This window comes from Dicentrarchus labrax, unplaced genomic scaffold (genome assembly GCF_905237075.1).
Source record: "Dicentrarchus labrax unplaced genomic scaffold, dlabrax2021, whole genome shotgun sequence".
NCBI lineage: Eukaryota > Metazoa > Chordata > Actinopteri > Moronidae > Dicentrarchus > Dicentrarchus labrax.
This window is the reverse complement of record NW_026136707.1, coordinates 13,911,634-13,930,996: the sequence shown is the minus strand read 5'-3', so window position 1 is coordinate 13,930,996 and position 19,363 is coordinate 13,911,634. Positions and strand designations below refer to the sequence as shown.

At 40.3% G+C, this 19,363-nt stretch overlaps 1 long non-coding RNA gene across 1 annotated transcript in view; it reads right to left on the bottom strand.

Moving 5' to 3' along the window:
• Window positions 1-8,419: 8,419 nt before the first annotated feature.
• LOC127366962 (uncharacterized) overlaps window positions 8,420-19,363 on the bottom strand; it is a 29,119-nt gene continuing 18,175 nt past the window's right edge. Inside the window, exon 3 of the long non-coding RNA XR_007885412.1 lies at window positions 8,420-9,948. This is a non-coding gene — a long non-coding RNA (uncharacterized LOC127366962). The remainder of the gene's footprint in view (window positions 9,949-19,363) is intronic.

Below are 19,363 nucleotides of genomic sequence, written 5' to 3'. Positions count from 1 at the left end.
TCCATAAGGTTTGAGAAATAAAGAGAAAGCAGTTTGCTCCCCCCCGACTTTGCTGCCAGACTAATGATTGTGTGATTGCATGTATGACAATTTGCACGGCAGTAGTCCAGATATGCTACGTTTCATTCATATGTGTCTTTTAGGCTTTTGGCGCGTGTTATGAAAATAAACTTACAATCAGTGCCAATCTCCATAGGCTCTGGCAGCTATCATTTAACTATAACTACAATCGAGCATTTTTCTGACTAAGGTTATATCGCTGACAAGAGAAACAGATGTAGTTCATCATTAAATGTGATGACACTAATTACGCTGTATCTTCCCATCAAAAAAAATTCCATTCAGAGATTTACTTGGGTTCTTCCTGCCAATGAGCCAGATTTTGTCATGACATGTCACAGACAACTTCATGTGCACTAACAACCTTCCAGCTTGATTTAATAATAGTGATCTGTGTTAATCACCCACCCTCCCTTTTCCGCTTTTCATACTTAGCCAGAGGGATTGCTGTAAACTGCACCAACTTACCTGACTGCAACTATCTTGTCTTCTAATGGTTGCATTAGATCCCATCCCCCCCTTTCTTTGACTTGTTATCTAGGCGCAGAGGTCAGGAAGGCCTTTCAGTTGTGTAGCCGAGTGTTTACTGGAAGTGGAGCGACCTTTTCAACTCCTTTTTACTGTGAATCCCTCAAGCTGTTGTGGTTTGCGCTGTCTTTCACTCATGTTAGTTTTCATACAGTATTTTGGATAATACTTTAATTAAGTTATTAAGAGACTGAATATTGTATGATCTATATACCAATTGGTGTTACAAACTGGATTTATATATACAATTATTTAATTTAAATGTTATTAGGTTTTGGCTCTTTATTAGAATTAAACAGAAATCAGTGTTAATGTAATAATTCAATTGTTTCTGCAATCTAAGGGTAAATTTCACCTTTTCAATAAAAAAAAAAAAAAATCCAAATCACATTGCAGTCAAGGTTGCTCTGAATAGAATAGATATTAAAATGAAAATGTAAATCCTGTTCATAAATGCACAGATTTTGTGGTTAAATAGTTTAGTTACCCACAATATTAAATCATCTCATTTGCCATAGCTGGATAGATCAATGCAAAGGTCCATGTAGATTAATGTAAGTTAACATACATTGAAACTGTGACTTTGTATGTCACAAGGTCTTTTTTTTTTTGCCTTTTATATGCTAAAATATTGCTGTAAATAAAGGGTGACATGTTTCCTAGTTATTTTAGCTTGTTAAACTGCTGCAACGCCTCAAACTGTTACAGCCTCTGAATTTCTGTAGCACTGTCAGAATTTCACCTCTGAATTTATGCTAAAAAATGTACCTCCCCAAGGTTACATAGCAGATTCATTTAGTCCTTACTGTGCCATCCCCCTTCTCCCTCTCCCTCCTTCCCGTCCTCCTCCTCATGCTCCTCTTTCTTTCCCATGTCCATTAGACCTTGCAGACTAATCGAGCAGCACCAATTGCTCCCGTGGTGAGATCATTAAGTAAATTATTTTAAGATCAAACGGTCAGCAGCCACAATGAAGTCCTGTGTAATGGTAAAAGCCTCAGAAGCTGCCACCCACCCCTCTCTCAAATTAAAGCCCAGTGGGGAGAGCTCTGCACCTCTCAGGTGGATGCCCCCACCATTAGGCCTTTTAGCTGCAGGCTAAGGTAGGACCCACTAATTGGTCCTTTGAACAAAACTAACCCACTGACAGGATCTGACTTGTATGCAGCTTAAGAGTGCAAAATTGTTCCTGGCCAAAGACAGCAGTTTTAAACCACGGTAATAGTCCACCTATAGAGGAAGTCAGCATGGACTTGTTCTGGAACAGTGTCAACATACGGGTGATCATATTTAGAGGGAGTTATAAAGGAAGAGAAATTTATTTTTACCATTTGGTTCTTTCAAAATTACTTGTACTGTAATGTACTGACTTGGGCTGATTTACATTTTCTGTCAGACCTGAGCTGAAAATTTTAATAATATTATGTAAGCCACCGTGGAAAAAGAATGGCAACGCTCTGTGAGTACAAGTATTATTGTTTTACTAAAATTTTAACAGGTGGGCTTATTAGCCAACAATGACTTTTTGTTTTAGGTGGAAATATGTGAAATTATAAGATGAAGTACACAAACAGAATAATACTGTATGTGCTGACCAACTGACTGCCCTGTTTGTGGTGTCACATTTTATAAAATGGCCTTGATGAGCCAAAAACATAATGATCTTGATAACTGGCATATATTTAAAAAGGAAATGTTTTACTTTTACACAGATTCCCCATCATATTTTTAAAATGCAACATATCTGATAGTGTATTTAAATCTTGAACATGTTGAAATCCATTAAATTACTGTTAAAGACACGTGTGGTTGATCTTTTACAGTGTCTCTGATCTCCATTTCTTCAGTTAAACTTGTGCAAAGCTTGCTTCTATGTGGGACAAAGAAGCAAAACTGCAAAACTATGATAGGACTACAAGTTGACCGTGCAGGTCAGAAGAATCAGTAATGTGTGTGTAAGCAAGTGCATGCAGGTTTACGTACATAATACACTGACTCAGTATGAAAGCCATTAGACGGCGATTACTCACAAAGTGTTGTCCCTGGATGGATAGGTTGACAGCTTCCCTTTTAATAGGTCAAACTTTCACTCAGCTTAAGATAATGAAGAGCATGTACTGTATGTTCATAGAAGGACAAATTCATATACATTAGACAGAGATTCCTACACCGATGTTGGCCTTCAAAAGTGACATTGTTTCCTAAGATTATTTCACATATGTGACGAAGATACTAGAGTCTTAAGAACATAATGCGCAACAAAACATTAAAAACAAACCACCAGCAACAGCGCTGTGTTTTTCCAGTTTTTCCCCTCAGCTTAGGAAGTGTTGAACTTACAGTAGCTTATGGTGTGGAGACAGGAACCAATGCAGCAAAGTGACTGTGAGAGTGATTTATCCTCCTTTGGCATGAAGCGTCGGCGTCATCAATCACATGGTTTTAATTAGTGATGGCTCCCCTTTGTGGCTGAGAAATGTGCATGTAATTCAATTTGGGACTCACTGCTGCCTCAAGAACCCCACACAAAGATTTGTCAATCCACTGTAAGTTCATACACACTTGGAAGAGTTGATATTGATGAAGCTGACCACACTGATCTGCTAAGAATATCATCTCATCATCTCAAAGAATAAAGTTAAAGAGACACCCTTTGATCTGTCTATTAAAAAGATTGCAATACTTGGGATGCATTACTTAATACAGATTTAAAAAAAATATGAAATTGTCTGATAAGGCAGATTTATTTGATCAGTTCTGTTGTGAAAATATTCATCAGTCACCAATAGGAAATCAAACAGACAACTACAAACATTTTCATAAAGTGAATAGGAAATGTCTATTTTCTATTAGCAGAATGATTCTTCATAACCAAAACAAAACTGACTGACAGTGACCTCATGTGAATTAACTTTTTGTGTCTCTGAAAGAGTGTGAACCTTTGTTATTATATTAAAAAAACAAAAAACACATTTGTTTTGAAAGGTAATTCAAGGGAAGATAAAGAAACCATTTTTGCCCGAAGTACAAATGTCAGTCTTTGTCTTGAATTTCCCTGAATGAAAAAAATAAAAACACTCCATGTGCACATTTCATTTCACCTGTCAATCAACAAGGGACAAAAATCAATTATACAGAAATAAATAGAGGTGAGTTCTTTTCATGAGAAAACAATATTCATTAGCTGTACAATGAGTGCTGTCACTATTACTTTGTTTTCCCTTGAAGTAATTCATTGAAATGGCAATACAGAGATGCAAGACAAAAACAGCTCCTTTTAGCTCTTGACACACAGAGGCTTCTTATCCCTCATTTAAATGTTGGTTTCTTCTGATTTCCTCTTCAATGGGAAACTCAACTGATACCAGCAGCAAAGGCCTGAGCCTTAAATAAAAACAATGACAGTTCTGAGAGTTAAGGTGGCCATTGAAATGCTAAAATATCAATAGCAGTTATTTAGTTCTTTAAAGACACTTGAAAGTCTCTTATCTGACACATGGTAATGCAAGTCACTGTAGTGATGTTTATTTCACAGCAGTCATCCACTTTACTGTCAAATGAAAGACTGTTTTTGCATCTGAAATCTCATTTATTATTGTGAATTTGACCGTTGACCTCATCTCAATCAGAGAGACAATATTTTTGTTTTCATTGTGCTATTGAGAATTGAATTATTTTGGCTAAAATACTGTGGCTAAATTAAAAGAAAAATACAAAAGCTTTGGTTTGAGAAAAAGCAAATTAACTGACTGAACCTGAAGTGTTTTTCCTATAAAACTGATAAGAAAAATCAACTGTAAGTGACATGCAAATATGTCTCAATACATCAGTATGTGGGTTCTAAAAATGTTTTAAACTATTCATGGCATAGACGAAGACTTGGTCATGACAAGACAACACACACCAACAGCAACGGCTACAGAGGAAGGAAATCACTGGTTTTCACTCTTCATATGACAGCCTAATTTGTCCTCTAATAAAAATACATTTTGCACAATCTGACGCTCTGCAAATAATGTCCACAGTGTGTGTGTGTGTGCGTGGTGTGTGTGTGTGTGTGTGTGTGTGTGTGTGTGTGTGTATGTGTGTTAGCAAGAGCAAGTAAGAAAGTATAAGAAAGAAAGAAATGTGGCGTCATAAACAAGTCAATGTCAGATAAGTAAATTACAGTTATTATTTGTATTAATATTATGTATTCAATGTTATATTCTAGATATTTAGACAGTGGGAGAAAGGATTTTTTAAGAATTTTATATTTTTAGCAACATGTGATACACACAACATAATAATAACAACAACAACATTTTGCTTTAAAGTGTGCTTTAAGTTACAGTGCTTTCATTGGTTCTGCAAGCTTGCTGATCTATTAAATGAGAGTGAATTCTCTGCCTGCACTTGGCATAATCAAATCGGAATATCAACTTCTACCAGTGTGTCAAATATATGTAATGATCATACAAAATGTTGATTCAACAGTCTGATTGTGCTGGGCAACAAAATGTCAGATTTAAGGCGGCTGATTTTGTTCTTGGGATATATCAGCTCCCTTACAATATCTCCCCCAATCAATTTCTTTGATGCCAGGGTTCTGTTTAACTTTTAGAGGTGCTGATTAAATTCTGTCTTCTGCGTCTCTGGATCCCCTCTAACAGCACCAAATCAGCATCCCAATTCCACATGAACATGCTGCTCACAATCAAGCTGTCATTTGGTCTACGAAAATTTGGCCGCGCCATTAGCTGATGTGCCGAGAGGGGAAATTCCAGACCTCTGTGTGGTTGTATTGAAGGAAATGTTGGTTTCACCCCCTGCTGATTGACTCTAATCAGCCACACTATGCCAACATCACTCTGTCCTGAAGCCCATATACACTGGTGGCTGATTAGGTGGGAAGACTGGGGAATTGGAAATACATAAATATTTAGCACGCCATGATGCTCACAGTTATATGTAGTCTGCAGGTCCTATAATGATTGAACTTCCATAAAGTAGTGTTTTGAAATCATAAACTGGTCTGTTTAGGTTCAAACTGCTTCCATTCTGTCAGCAATAGTTGACGCCGAATGTTTAAACAAAGGGGATTTTGGTGCCAGCATCAGTAACTGTTGCTGTTGTCAAAAAAGCTTGTTGTCAAAAAGGACTACAGCCAAACACATCACAAGTTTTGGCTTGTGTTTCCATGTGCTAAACAGGTCTGACAAAAAACATTGTTGACGCCAGACTCACGCTGTGCTGTCTGGGTCCACAACAGGTTAAAACATCACAGTGCCACAGCTCCAGGCTATTCTCAGGCTACATGCATATTTTAAACATTTGTGGATTGTGCAATGACCACACTGTAATCTTTAAAAGTCATTCAATGCCCCGTATAAGTCATCATGTACAAGCAGAAGTCTCTTGTGCATAGAAACATATATGTCAGCGATGTTACACATGCTGACATTAGGAAAGCTAGTTCATGGGTAATGTCCAGGGGCTATGACAGACATGTACTTCCTATATCCTGTGGTTGATGGCGAGGGGCCTCACCTAGGCTGTAATCTGGGAGGACTGATCACAGAGAACCAGAGTGAAGTGAATTCCGCCTGTCCTACTTCAAACGCAGCAGGACAGTAAATCAGACAGGTAGACGACACTAGGCGGCTCACTCATCCCTTGTGTTCACTGCTTCTGTCCCTGAGGGCACAGGAAACAAGTATGCCAACAATGTCACCTGACAACACCATGGAGCCACTTCACCACAAAAACCATTTTACAGGGCTGCCGTGAGGAGGAGTTTTGTGATGTTATGTTCCTACACAGAAAGAAATTCTCCAAAACACAGCGAAGGTTAGATTTTCACACATAAGAAAATTCAAAATCTGCATGAGAAAATGCAGATTTATATATAAATAGTGTAAACTTTGTGTAAATTATACTTGAACATTCAGATGGTAAAGTTGTTGGCAGTGGTAATTCTGAGCTAACTTGGTCATCTTTTAACATGTTTGTACTAAAAGGGATTTGCATGATCATTCATACCAGCAAATGTCTGCAAAGTCCACATAGTGGAATTATTTTCTCTTTTCACATGACATGTAAAAAAACACCAGTAGGTATCACTGCGTAAAAATCACTGAATTCTTTTTTTTTACTAGGGTCATTCTATCAACATTGCATTAAAAATCCTATATTTACTATACACAAAATTCATTTTACAGTATTTTACACCAACAAAGACAAAATTACATTGTGATACTACACCACAACTTTACAGTATCTCATTGCTGAATTATATTTTACGGGAAGAGTTACAGTGCAAGTATATCTGTCAGATGTCTAACTGTTGAGAAATCCCATCTGAGGATAGGGTGTCAGGGAAAAATGAATCAGAAAGGAACACCAAGGTCAGTGTGATATTTCAAGGCTTCTACTTTACATGGCCGCATAGCAAATGTGGGCCTTCAATCAAGTCAGATTGGGTGGATTGACTATAGGTACACCAACACACAGCACTGAAAGTAATGACAAAGGAATAAATCCATCAAATAAAAGGGAGAAAAAAAGCAAACTACCAAAACTTTAAGGGTCAACACAATATTTTTTTCACATAGACAATATAATACCAAGTTTGACTAATTGTAATGAAAGAAATAGGCATGCTTTTATTCCCCAAAAGCTCCTATTCAAAACGAGAATTCCAGTAATAGGCTACATAATACATTCTGGTACATATCTTTGTATAGACTCATACTGATACAATTAAAACAAAATGAGCTTGGTTTGTTTTCCTTATCTGAAATAAGTGTTTTGTGCGTGCATTGCCTTTATTTTCTCAGATAGTGCCTCTCCCTAAGTACTTTTTCATCATATTGAGAAATGCAATCTTTCTTGCATGTGCCTGAGGACAAGGATGCATATCTGACTAATAATGCCATACCTTGCTACCTTGTCATTACTGTAAAATGTTAACAGCTATACAAACTCTGTCTGTTTGCTCTTTTCTTAATGTAACCTATTTGAATTTACACAGAGGGGATTTTACAAATTACATGTATTAAGACCCTTGATGCTTCATATTTTTGCTGCCAAAGTGGAATATATCTAGGATATTAATAATATAGGGGTTGATCCATCTCCCAAGAACCATTTATCTAAAGTTTGTGCTATCTAGATATGAGCCAGAAACCCAATGCACCAGTGCTTTAACAATCAATACATTATCTTATGTGCAAAGTCTAAATGTTCAGAGGTTTTTTTTCCCGAGTGTGTGGAACAAATTAAAAGCCCGGCCAGTCAGTAAAAGACCAATTCATAAAGGTGAAAAAGTGAGGCTGCGGCTGTGACGGGAGGACCAGTGAAAAATCTCTGCTGACCCTCTCATCCCTCTGCTCATCTATCTCTCACTACTGTCCACTGATAGATTTCCCCTCGCTGATTTATGGGAGAAAAAAAATGTCACAGTGGAATGGGCTTTTGATAAAATTGTTCAAGAGATTCTGTGCAATAAATCCTGATCTTTACATCCAGGTTGCTAGCTACTTTCACATTCTTGTGCCATCAATAAGAGCCGCCAAACATGACAACTAATCAATAACTTTACAATATTCTGGGCAGTTTGGGAAAACAGTAACATTTATATTTCACAGAAAAGAGCAAGTCACTCTTTTATACTCAAAAAACTACAGATAAGAGGAGCTTGACTGTAACTTAGGCTGAAAATAAGTCACACTGTGTTTTTCACTGCTTGCTGGAGAGAAATTGTTGTCATTCACAATATCTTTCAAAAAAAAAATTCTGACCTGAAAAAAAAAATGTTTTCAAACAGAAATGACCAGACATGCTATATATATATATGCAATTTTAATATATTTATTCAAAGTGTGTGCACAGATCTACCCGCTCCTATCAATCTGTTAAATTCCCATTTACCAAAGTGTTCAATTGATAGATAAATCATTTGTATTTTGCCACATAACCCATTGATTAATGAAAGAAATGGTAATTTAGCAATCATCAATCAAAGTGACTTTATATTGTAATGGTTCCCAAAGATGAGCGTATGTTTCCTGTGAGGCAAAAACAGCCCAATATAATGGTACTAACAGGTTACAAGATCTCTAGTCCAACATCAGTCATGATGGAGTGTTTCTGACAGGAACTCTTCAGTCAGCCGAGTGGCGCCAGGAAGGATGAGTGATTCAGCAAACCTGCCTGGTGTTGTCTCTCTCGTCTCTCAATCTTTACGATGTAGCTGAGAGGAAAACAATGAGCCTGTTGCTCAGTACAGGTGTTTCTCAGAGGAGATGACTTGTAAAAACAGGTAGATTTCCACAGAGACGAGAATTGACTCACATAAAAGGCTTCTGCTGCTGCAATAACTCACGACCGAGCTCTGGCCGTCTGCCCAGAGACGGTGAAATCATAGCAGTGTTTAATTTGCACAGCTATCCTCACAGGAGAAAATATGAAAAAAAAAATCCCTGTCTGACTGAAGGTATGTGACAATGTTTGTGGTAATGTAATCCATTGTTGACTGGGAGATAAACATCAGCACTGTAACCTCAGATTGACAAAGAGACAAACAGTGAGCCACTTAAAAGAACACATTTTAAAGGACCTTTACACTCTCAATAAAGGGCAAGAAATACTGGAACACGAACTTAAGTAGCTCTAAAGACAAGGTTGTCACAAGAGATGAGAGAGGAGGAAGCAAAAGACAAATAGAAAGCGGGGGAGCTATCTGGCTGACTTTGTCTTTCAGATTAAAGCCCGAGCAACAACCAGCAACAAAGACATTTCTGACAGGGTGAGGAAATGAAATGTTTACAGTACGGGGGCTGATAAGTGAGGCCACATAAGACATTCGAGAGCACTTGTTCGGACTGTCACTTTTTGCTACAGATGAGGAGCGGTCATTCTTAAAACAGGTGTCATTACAAGGCAGTGAGAAATGGCAAGTTGCGCACTCCCCCATTTAATTTACCCCATCTGTATGTCAACCAGCCCCCTACAATTTCAATTCAATACAACACTCACATCAGCAATTTGTTTTGTCTTTACAATGAAATTGAAATACTTTCCCACAGCATGCCAATGATTCTTTTCCCACGACGAAAATATTGAAATTACATTTGCTTTGCTGTAGAACTATTTCATGTATAGGCCTACACAGATTTAACTGGAGCCACATAAAATGCTATATAGCTTCTATCATGAAAAGACTCCAAACCTGAGAGGCTGAGGACATTTAAATTATTTACATCAGTTGTCACAGACTGCTGTGATTTCTAAGAACATGCTCCCAGAGGCCCATTATCCTGCTCTTGTTTGCAGGGGGAGATGAGACATTTTCTCAGTGATAGGCTGCCTTTCTGATTCCTGCGGGGAGAAAAACACCATGTTAATTTAAGGTGTCCTGGCCCAATCTGATACACCAGCACGGAAAAAGATGCTTGTTCTCATCTTTGTAATCACAGCGGCAGGAGCAGAGGGCACATGTCCCCCGTGTCTCATTTCAGGGCTAATCTTTCATTTCATAGCCCATCTCTCCATATCAAACAACACAAATGGCTCAATTTGCATGACAGGATTTGTAACATGGCGAATCAGGTGTCAGACTCGATTAAACATTACACCAGCACACTATCATAATCAGCCGTCTAATGAGTGTGGCCACTGGTCTGAGAGGCTTGGATGGATCAGGGAGACGGCTTCTCCACGCTGCCCAGCGGGGGGTGAGTGACTGAGGGATTAAAATCGGTAGTGCAGTCCCTCTGGCCCTGACAGAGGGGCTCCTCTGGGTGGCAAGGCTCGAGCCCTGTGATGCTGACGAGACAAGGCGACACAGGCCACACACGCACACATCAGGAGGAGTGGAGCGGAGAGCTGCTCTCATGGCTGAAACACACAGACAGCCAAGAGGCAGCATCTGAGGACTGCTTACTCCTGTGTATCCTCAGCTTTGAATACTAATGTGTGGGGCCATTACAGAGGACAGAAGCCCCGGCAGAGAGAGACCCCAGCCCTAGATCACATCAGCACTATCACCGAAATGAGGCAATGGGATCATTAAGATGCAACGAGACTCTGGACCAGACATCATTTGTGTGAGAGGGAGCTTTGACAATGCTTTCTGAAGGTGTTTTTTTCTTTCCAGTATACATTTACATACAAATTGTCAGGCTCATTACGCTAGACTGTTTTAGGATGATTACTTTAAAAAAAAAAAAAACACAACTACCTATTAAGAGAGAAAATACTTTTAATCAGTAATAGTGATAGTTTTCTAAAAAATATTTTTTCTTTGGAGCATGCATTACAGATTCTGGAGGGAACATGATGGTAATTAAACTGACAATACTGGTTGTGCTTTTTTCCCCCTGTAAACATCAAATCACATGATGAGTTGATGATACTCCCCCACCACCACCTCCCCACTGTCATCTTTACCCCCCCTTCTTGTGTACAGTTTGCCCCTCCCAGTGTTCAGCCCTTATTGTTATCTGCTGAATATACACTGATGCTAATTCTACTGTTGGCTGTGTTGATGTGCAGCTTTTGGTTCCTGGTCCACAGAGACTTCCCTATTGCCACCATCCTACCACCCTCAGCATCAAGGTCCCCCTCCCCATTACTCCTTCCCCCACCCTCTGCCCTGCTCCCCATTTGGGGTGACCCGGGTGCTGTTCTGAGGGTTCCTCACACCCCAGAAGCTGTCAGTGGCCCCCTTCCTTCCCATGAGCGGAACACACAATAGAGAAAGAGCTCCGGCTGAGAGGTTCAGTAGCCATTAACCCCTACCAGCTGTTCCTGCCGAGGGTATTCTGTGCCACAATACGTGCCCCCGAGGGGGCCCTCACGTCCACTAATCTAGCCATTGTTGGCCAGGAATGCTGACAGAAGAAAAGAAATTTTTCTTGTGTCCATGCAAGCGTGTGTATCCATGTGTGAGAGCCGAGAAACGTAGGGCTAATTTCTATAGTTGCCTGTGAAGAAGGGAGACCATGAAGAATACCCTATTTAGCTGCTTGACAAAATTCTTTTGCTTAAAAATGGAAAAACAATGGCAATTGTTTTCAAGTGGACTCCTTTACACTGTCCAAGTCTCTGAATTTATCTAGAAAAATATCTTTTAATGTCTGCTGTGAAAAAAGTTAAAATAACTTGCGTCTTGAATTATTTAGTTATTTGGTATTCATTTTTAATGCATGGACAGACAAACATTCTGAAACCACGATCAGCTCCAAAGCCATTTCTAAATGGATTACATTTTGGGGAAATTATTCCATTTTGGTACTTTGCTCTCAGAATATATTAACAATTAGTCCATTTCAATTAACATGGAAATTAAAACAGCATTTTCCAGTCAATTTAACCATGATGCAGCCATTAGGGGCTTCTGGTGTGCTGAGCATGTTTGTTACTCCAGTCTCCAGTCTATAAATGAAACAAAAAGAGAGAGAGATCCCTGCTACATATCAGGAAAGCGAGTTTGATATTCCAGTAGCTGAACATGTTAGTTATTTCATCCTTAAATTTAAATTAAATAAAAAAAACAACTAGTAAATATCTACACAAAACATAATTATAAAATCAAACAATTCACACCATTTGTTGCAAAACTGGCTCTATCCTTGCAAATAAAATCTTCACAATTATGTTCTCTGTTCGATAGCATTGTAATCTGGGTTGAATTAAATGATAATGAAATATTGAAATTTTGCAATACATTTTCTAGGATTCCTTAATGTAGAGGACTTAAGGTGGAGCACACAGGCTGTGGTATCTATTTTTCTCTTCCCACTGAGTAAAGTCAATAGATGTGATATCAACAGTGTTGACAGCGACAGGAAGCGGAGCTCCATAGCCGTCAGCAGGCTTGGGATGCAACATTTGCATGCAGGAAGTAAACACAGCAGCACCTAAAGACAGGGGGAGGGCAGCTCTAATGTAAACTGTTAGGTGAGTTTTGAAGAGGAAAGGTATTTTTCTGTACTCTGTCCCACAGCCTTCCCTGTGTTGTGACAGGCGGGGGATCTGCATCAGTCAATTATATGTCCCAACAGACTTTTGTGCTAATGAGCTGGTCCAGCCATCGGCAGACTTCCCCTGTCGTCCAGAAAAGATCACTTTCATTGCTTGCAGAACTAATTCAGGGCACAAAAGTGGGAGCTTCACCATTGCAGCCTCTTTTACTGCTCCTTTTGTGGAAGCTTTAGAAGTGCGCTGAAGAGAGGGCCTAGCGCTCAGGCCTCTTCATCTCCAGTCCATTGCCTGTCATTAACATACATATCCATATGAAAAGTGGGGTAAGGCCGGAACAGCTGTCCAGTTAAGAGGCAGTGATTCCCTCTCCCAAATGCTGACAGAAGCCTTTAGCCTTCCTTGGCCAATAATAAACCAAACCATTTAAACAGTCTTTCAGGGAGTGAGAAAGAGATTGGACCATAATGCTACATTCACAGGCATCGGTGGCGCTCATTGGCTTGCAACAGTCTCTAGTAGATTCACAAAAGTTAGGGGACAAACCAGGGAAATAATCACAAAACTAAGATAATAGATAAGAATAGTATAACAGGACCACAGCACTAGGTTCTCATTTTGTGAGCGATCACTTCAAAAATCTTGGTTCAAAAGATTAAACCAAGACAGGACATTTGTTTGCATAATTATTAAAGTGCTTAAGTCGGATTATAAAGGGGAATCATAATGCACAACAAGTTCCGCAGGGTCACTTATGCTAGCTTTCAACGTGACTTGTAAGTATCGTCAAATGTTGGACATTGTAATAAAAAATGGTATATTTGTTTACTCTGAGGCTCTGTGTTGAGGGCTTTTCACCCTGAGCAAAATGATTTGGTCTAAAGGGACTTGAGGAGTGTATGGGGATGGAACTGAGCAATCCTCTTGTTTAAACTTGGGTGGTGGGCATGAAGACAGAGGTTAAGTGACTTGCCCCAGGTCACATGGGAAGTCGTTTACTTAGGGTGGATTTTCTCATCTAAACCCTCGTCCACTTAGACCAAAGGGGTTTCTTTAACATTACTTTACAAAGATCACTTATTGTATTCTTAGATTTGTTGACATTAAAAAATATATTTTTTATCCGTGTGCTGTTTATTGATGTTTTTTTGTCTTACTATGAAGTCTAAAAGTGTTTAATGGTTGTAGGAAACAGAAAATAACACTTTGAAATGTTTTACAAAATCACATCTTTGGATAATTATGGGGACGATGTGTGCTTTCATTTGCATCAGTTTGGGACAACTTTGGGATTGGATTTCCCTAAAACATGAATAAACGCTGGTATGGGACTTTTGAAATCACAACAAACCATCAGGAGATGACTAAATACTCACTGCATTTGTGCTGTTTAAAACAGCTTACAAAGTGTATTTAATTGCTCAAAACATATTTTTTTATTTTTCGCTGATGAAAATTACCATTAGCCAGTTATGATGAAGGATGATATTGTGTGGTGCTTGCAGTTGTTGGTGGAAAAGTTTTCACAATGTATTTTCTATATTCATGTTGTTACTTTACACCTTTTCTCTATTTGCTAAACAAAACTGATGACATTTGAATATTCCTTGTGTCAGTCAAAATCAAATACAAAAGGAAAGTGATTGACAGCAAAGCAATAATGAACAGCAAATGATGACAGGCTATTTTCTAAAAAGATAAATAAAAAAATGTTTCTATGAATCCTTGAAAACCTAGAGTGGCAATATTTTTGTTCGATTCTCGCATATCAGCATTTGTGTAATTTGTGTTTAAAGTTTAAACTTTTAGTGATGTTAACTGATTAAAAATATCTAACAACAATAATTATTATTATTATTTTCACTCAGTCAGTCAATCAAGAGGTAGAAGGCATATCCTAAACTTGAGTTTAGGGAACTTTTTGAATTTTCTCCTTCCACTGAGTGGTTTTCTATGCTTGAGATGCCTCGTTCTCTAGAGAAGGAGGTAAAGGGAGAAGCCAGAATCCGGATCTAATGAATAAGAAAAGCCTTTGGTTAAAAGGGGACTGGTTTGTCTCTTCATGGGTCGCTTTTTATTCAGCTTTAGAAAGACGAGGAGTCCTGATTGATAAATCCCCTCCCTTGCCCCCCTGGTGCCTGTGACCCCAGAGTCATCAAGTACAATGCACAGCACCTTAAGTTTCTAAATCTACGATTGAAAAATAGAAGGAGCGAATTTGTGTCCACTGAGGAAGCTTTGACATGCTTTTGCAGCGATGATTATTCTGAGGCTGCATGCCCAGCGGGCTACCAGCAGCTAGCTGCATGCAGGATTTGTTTTCTATCTGATCCTCCTACCCCCCACCTCCTGTGCATCAGCAGCATCCAAAAAACTAGTGTAATGGCACTTGTTGCAAGCGCTTAAATCCAGCGGAAGTGTTTTTTTCACAGATAACCAGCCAACACCTCAGGCCCCTACCTATCACACTCCCCCTCTGGTCGATCCTTTATTTATCACGGTTCTGCTGTTTGTTGTCTCTGTAAAGTTCCACAATTCATTAAAAAAGGAAAAGGGGGTGGGGAGCAGAAGAGAAGGACAGGGTACGGAGAGGCAAAGCTGGGGCTGTTGTGAGGGAGCAGGGGGTAAAGGGGAGGGATTAGGATGACTTCTTGAACACATTTTCTCTCTTTTGCTGCAATTAAACAAAGTAGGCCTGTGATTAGTGCAGCGCAGGGAGCAGAGAAAAAGACACCCTTGAATCCCAATGGAGGGACCTGACTGAGCATTATTGCCTGACAATGCCTGAGTTTATTGCTGAAACCTGCTTACCCTCCTGCATGGCAAACCATGGGAACTCCAGTCAGGTGGAAACTTTTTCTCCTTTTCTTTTCCCGCTCCTTGTGTTTCTCCCCCCTCTGACCACGGAAGCCCTCCAGGAGCTCACAGTGTGGTTGAAGCCACACAACTCCCCCCTGGTAACTGAGATGTTTAGGATAAGCTCTGCCTGGTTTTTGTGCATGAGCTCACACTTGTCTGCTGTTGTTCGAACACAGTTAATGATGAGCTTCCTCTGTTTTTTCCACACCCCTTCCCTCTCTCCTGTCCTCCTCCTCCTCCACCTCCTCTCTCTGCTCCTTTTCTCCTTTCTTATTTGAAGCTAAGCGGCTGTTTAAGTGGAGTGCCTCCTCCCTCTGGCTCTTGGGAATGCTCTCAAGGGGCCCTTGCCTGGCACTGTGTGCATGACACATAATGAAAACAATTTTACGCTGCAGAGGGAAGTATGAGGCAATTACGGATGTGACAGCCACCTGCAGACTCACCCCCCTACAGTCTCCGAATGCACTCTCCCAACCACTGCACCATTGCCACAACCACCGCACAGTGTCACCGCACTGGTAACCCCCCCACCACCACCACAACCACCACCCATCCCTCACAAACACACTTCACCAGCACACAGCTTCATGAATATGTGATGGCTTGATGATGTTGTGAATGGCTGAGGCAGGTGAGGAGGGGGTGAGAAAGACCGGGGCTGTAATAAGTTGCCCAGCTGGAGGTGGTGTTGTGGCCCTGTCGCCCTGTGGCAGTCCATAGAGGCATCTCTCCACAAGCACTGACCCTGGGATCGGCCTCCTGAGGGGAGCCAAGAGATGACGTGACAGGGGCGTGCAAAGCGCCCCCCCAAATCTCTTGTTGGCCAATTTTACACATGAAGCCTGGCCCAAAAGCCCAAGTGGCAGGCTTAACAGAGCCCTGATTTAATTTGATAACCTGCTTAGTGAATGTGAATCAAATGAGTATTTCACATACAAATTATCTCCTTTCACCTCCATGGTTTAAAGAATTACTCTTTTGGTTTGCAAAACACAGATGTCTCTGAACCTCTTGGGTATTTGTGATTTGCTTTGTTTTATACAACCAGATAAATCTGGTCTAGTTAGTCTTGCTCCTCTCAAGTGTGGTAAAGAGATAATATGAAACTCAGAGCAAACGCTACATGTGGTCTGTCCACAAGGTCACGCCTTTAAAAATCCCTGAGGTCCGTAAACCGAAAAAGTTGACCCACACATATGATGTGTGGCTGTTTAAGCCTTCAATCTGTCAGGTTTCTGTCCCACAGCGCTTGTTCTACAGCCCCCCAGCCTTACGCAAAGCCCCTCTGACCTGAAGATTATTCAGAGTGAGGCCAAAGGGTGTATTTTATGCCTGCCAGTCCCCAAGAGCTGCCTCCTGATAGCTTGATGTGTCCTTAATGGCCCCACTGAACAGCAGAGACAGCGGCGTGATGAGTGGATCCTCAGCAACAACTGACACATTAGAGACCAGCTGATAAAAGCCTCTGGGTAGGTGCACACACACACATACGCACACACTGCTCATGCATACACCGCCTCAGACGATGTCCTACATGACACAAAGTACAAGGGTATAAACAAAGACACTAGCTGGAGATATGAGCATGGAGCGAATCATGAGCACTGATCAAATGAAACATAGGTGGGCACATGGTGAAAAATGGTCCACTGAAAGTTGATATTATGCAATGGTTTCTGTAACCATCAATCTAATAAGGCCATGAGGACTATATTCTCTCAGTGCTCCAAAGAAGTGTAATATAATTGATGAGAGGATCAAGGTGAAACAGGAATGAATAAGTGAAAACAGCATATCTAAGCATGAAAAATATCACAGGAGACATTGCAGACAGTAAACTGAGGAGCTAAGAGATGAGAAGTAGTAAATTAATCTTCCTGCAATATCTTGCAGAAAAGAAAAGTGCACCAGTCTTTATTTCTTATAACAACTCAAGACAAATGACCACAGCCGGTACATTAGTTCTGATAAGGGGCATGCAAGAAAGACAATGGCTTTCAATTCCTGATTTAATCAACTTCTGGCATGATGTACTTCTGAAAATAACAAAATAGATTAATCAGGAATCAAGACATGGAGGGGGTGCAAGGGCAAGTGTCTGATTTCTCTGCATGGTTGGGATGAAATATACATAGTATAATAAAGGGCCTGCTGCTGCCAGCACAGCCCGCCACGGCTAGGCACCTGTGAGATTGAAGCTGTGGACACAACATTACCAAAATACCTGACTGCACTGAATTAATGAGACCAAAGCTTCAGTATGTGCACATCCAGCCAGATCTGGGAGTCTTAATTTATTTTCTCTTCCCAACTCATCCTTTACAAAAATGACAGTGTCTTCTTATCGATTTTACACTCAGAGATCAATCAGCTTTGCCCTGACTCAGAGAAAATTTACAGCCCCCTCCCCAACCTCCACATTCAGTGAGCACTGGTCTGCTAAAATGGCAGGAGGGGTTATATCCCACACAACCCCCCCACTCACACCCACATATACACACACTAAACCTATCCTCTGTCTGTGTAAAAGCCTGACCGCAGTTAAAATAAGCTAATCTACAAGAGAGGAGGAGACCGCTTCCTTGTTCAGACTGATTTGAACCCCCCCGCCACTACCCCCGCTGCCTGCATTACACTCCCTCACCTCAGGCAAAGACATGAGCACAAAAGAAGTGAGGATGAGAGCTGTTTATATATGAGAGCGACTACACGCAGGGAGCTGCCAAAACGGAATATGACTGGACTCAAATAAAGCCTGTCATAGCCTCAAAAGTGCCAGTTTCCTGTTTTAGATGATTGACTTTAATATCTCAAAGTCCTGTTAGTGTAGAATCAATCTGAAATATAAATGGCAAACTGTTTGGGTTTACAGTACATAATGTGTGAAGATGTCTGTTGGTCAGCTGAATAGGAAAAAAATAATATTCGTGTTCTCCTAAAGGATCCTTTGCCATGTTTGTCAAGATTGAGACAGGGCCAGAGAGCAGTGCTCCTTATGATCCTGGAGGGATGGCATGGCTGAGTATTATCCCTGCCTGGCAGTCGCACTCGGACGCCAGCTGTACAGAGATGGCCATGCTGTCATACTGCCCCTCAGATGGAGCAAACTGTGCCAGCGAGAGTCAATGGTACCTGGCATTGGGCACACACAGCCATTAGCCAAGGCCATTACCTTGCACTCGGGCCTGGAGGGTTAATCCAGGGTTAATTCTATTGGCCTGTCTGGCAGAAGAGAAGTGAGCAGACTGACAGTACTTCAGTACATTCAATACAGGAATACTAAGTCTGTCTGGGGAGGGAAGCACTTTCTCATCATCATGCTTTTGAGACAGTAATGAATGAAAATGGAATTTTGTAGCTGACAACTGAACAGATGAAAGATGCGTTGATTGAAGCAGAATAAAAATTAATGTCTCACTATTCAGGAGATTATCAAAGTTCGGAGAGTTCCACTGACTTCTACTGAACTGTTTTGTATACCATCAGACACTGCATGGGTAGAAATAATTATGTTGCGAATAAGAAAGAGTACAAAAGTGTGTCTTAAGTGTGTAAGTGAAATCTCAGCATCAGGAACCTAAGGTGAAATTCTGTTTAATGTCAAATGTCATTATTAACTCCACAGCCAACTGCTATAATGCGTAAAACTGCCACAAATGTCTAAATCTAAATGGCCACATCCAAAGCTTTATAAAGCCTAAGCTGTAGGTAAATGCTCGTGATTGATAGTGTGACAAAATATTTCTGTATTTAACAAGTCTCTCACACGGACAAGGTTATTATAGACGTATTACTGTCACACATGGACAGGGTATAACTAAAACAGTCCATCTTTTTAGCAGTGCTTTTTACAAAAAAAAAAAAAACCCTCAACAACATCATATCAAACAAATGACACTTTATTCTCTGAAACCAGAAAGTTCATTTACAAAGGACTAGCTGTTGCAATCAC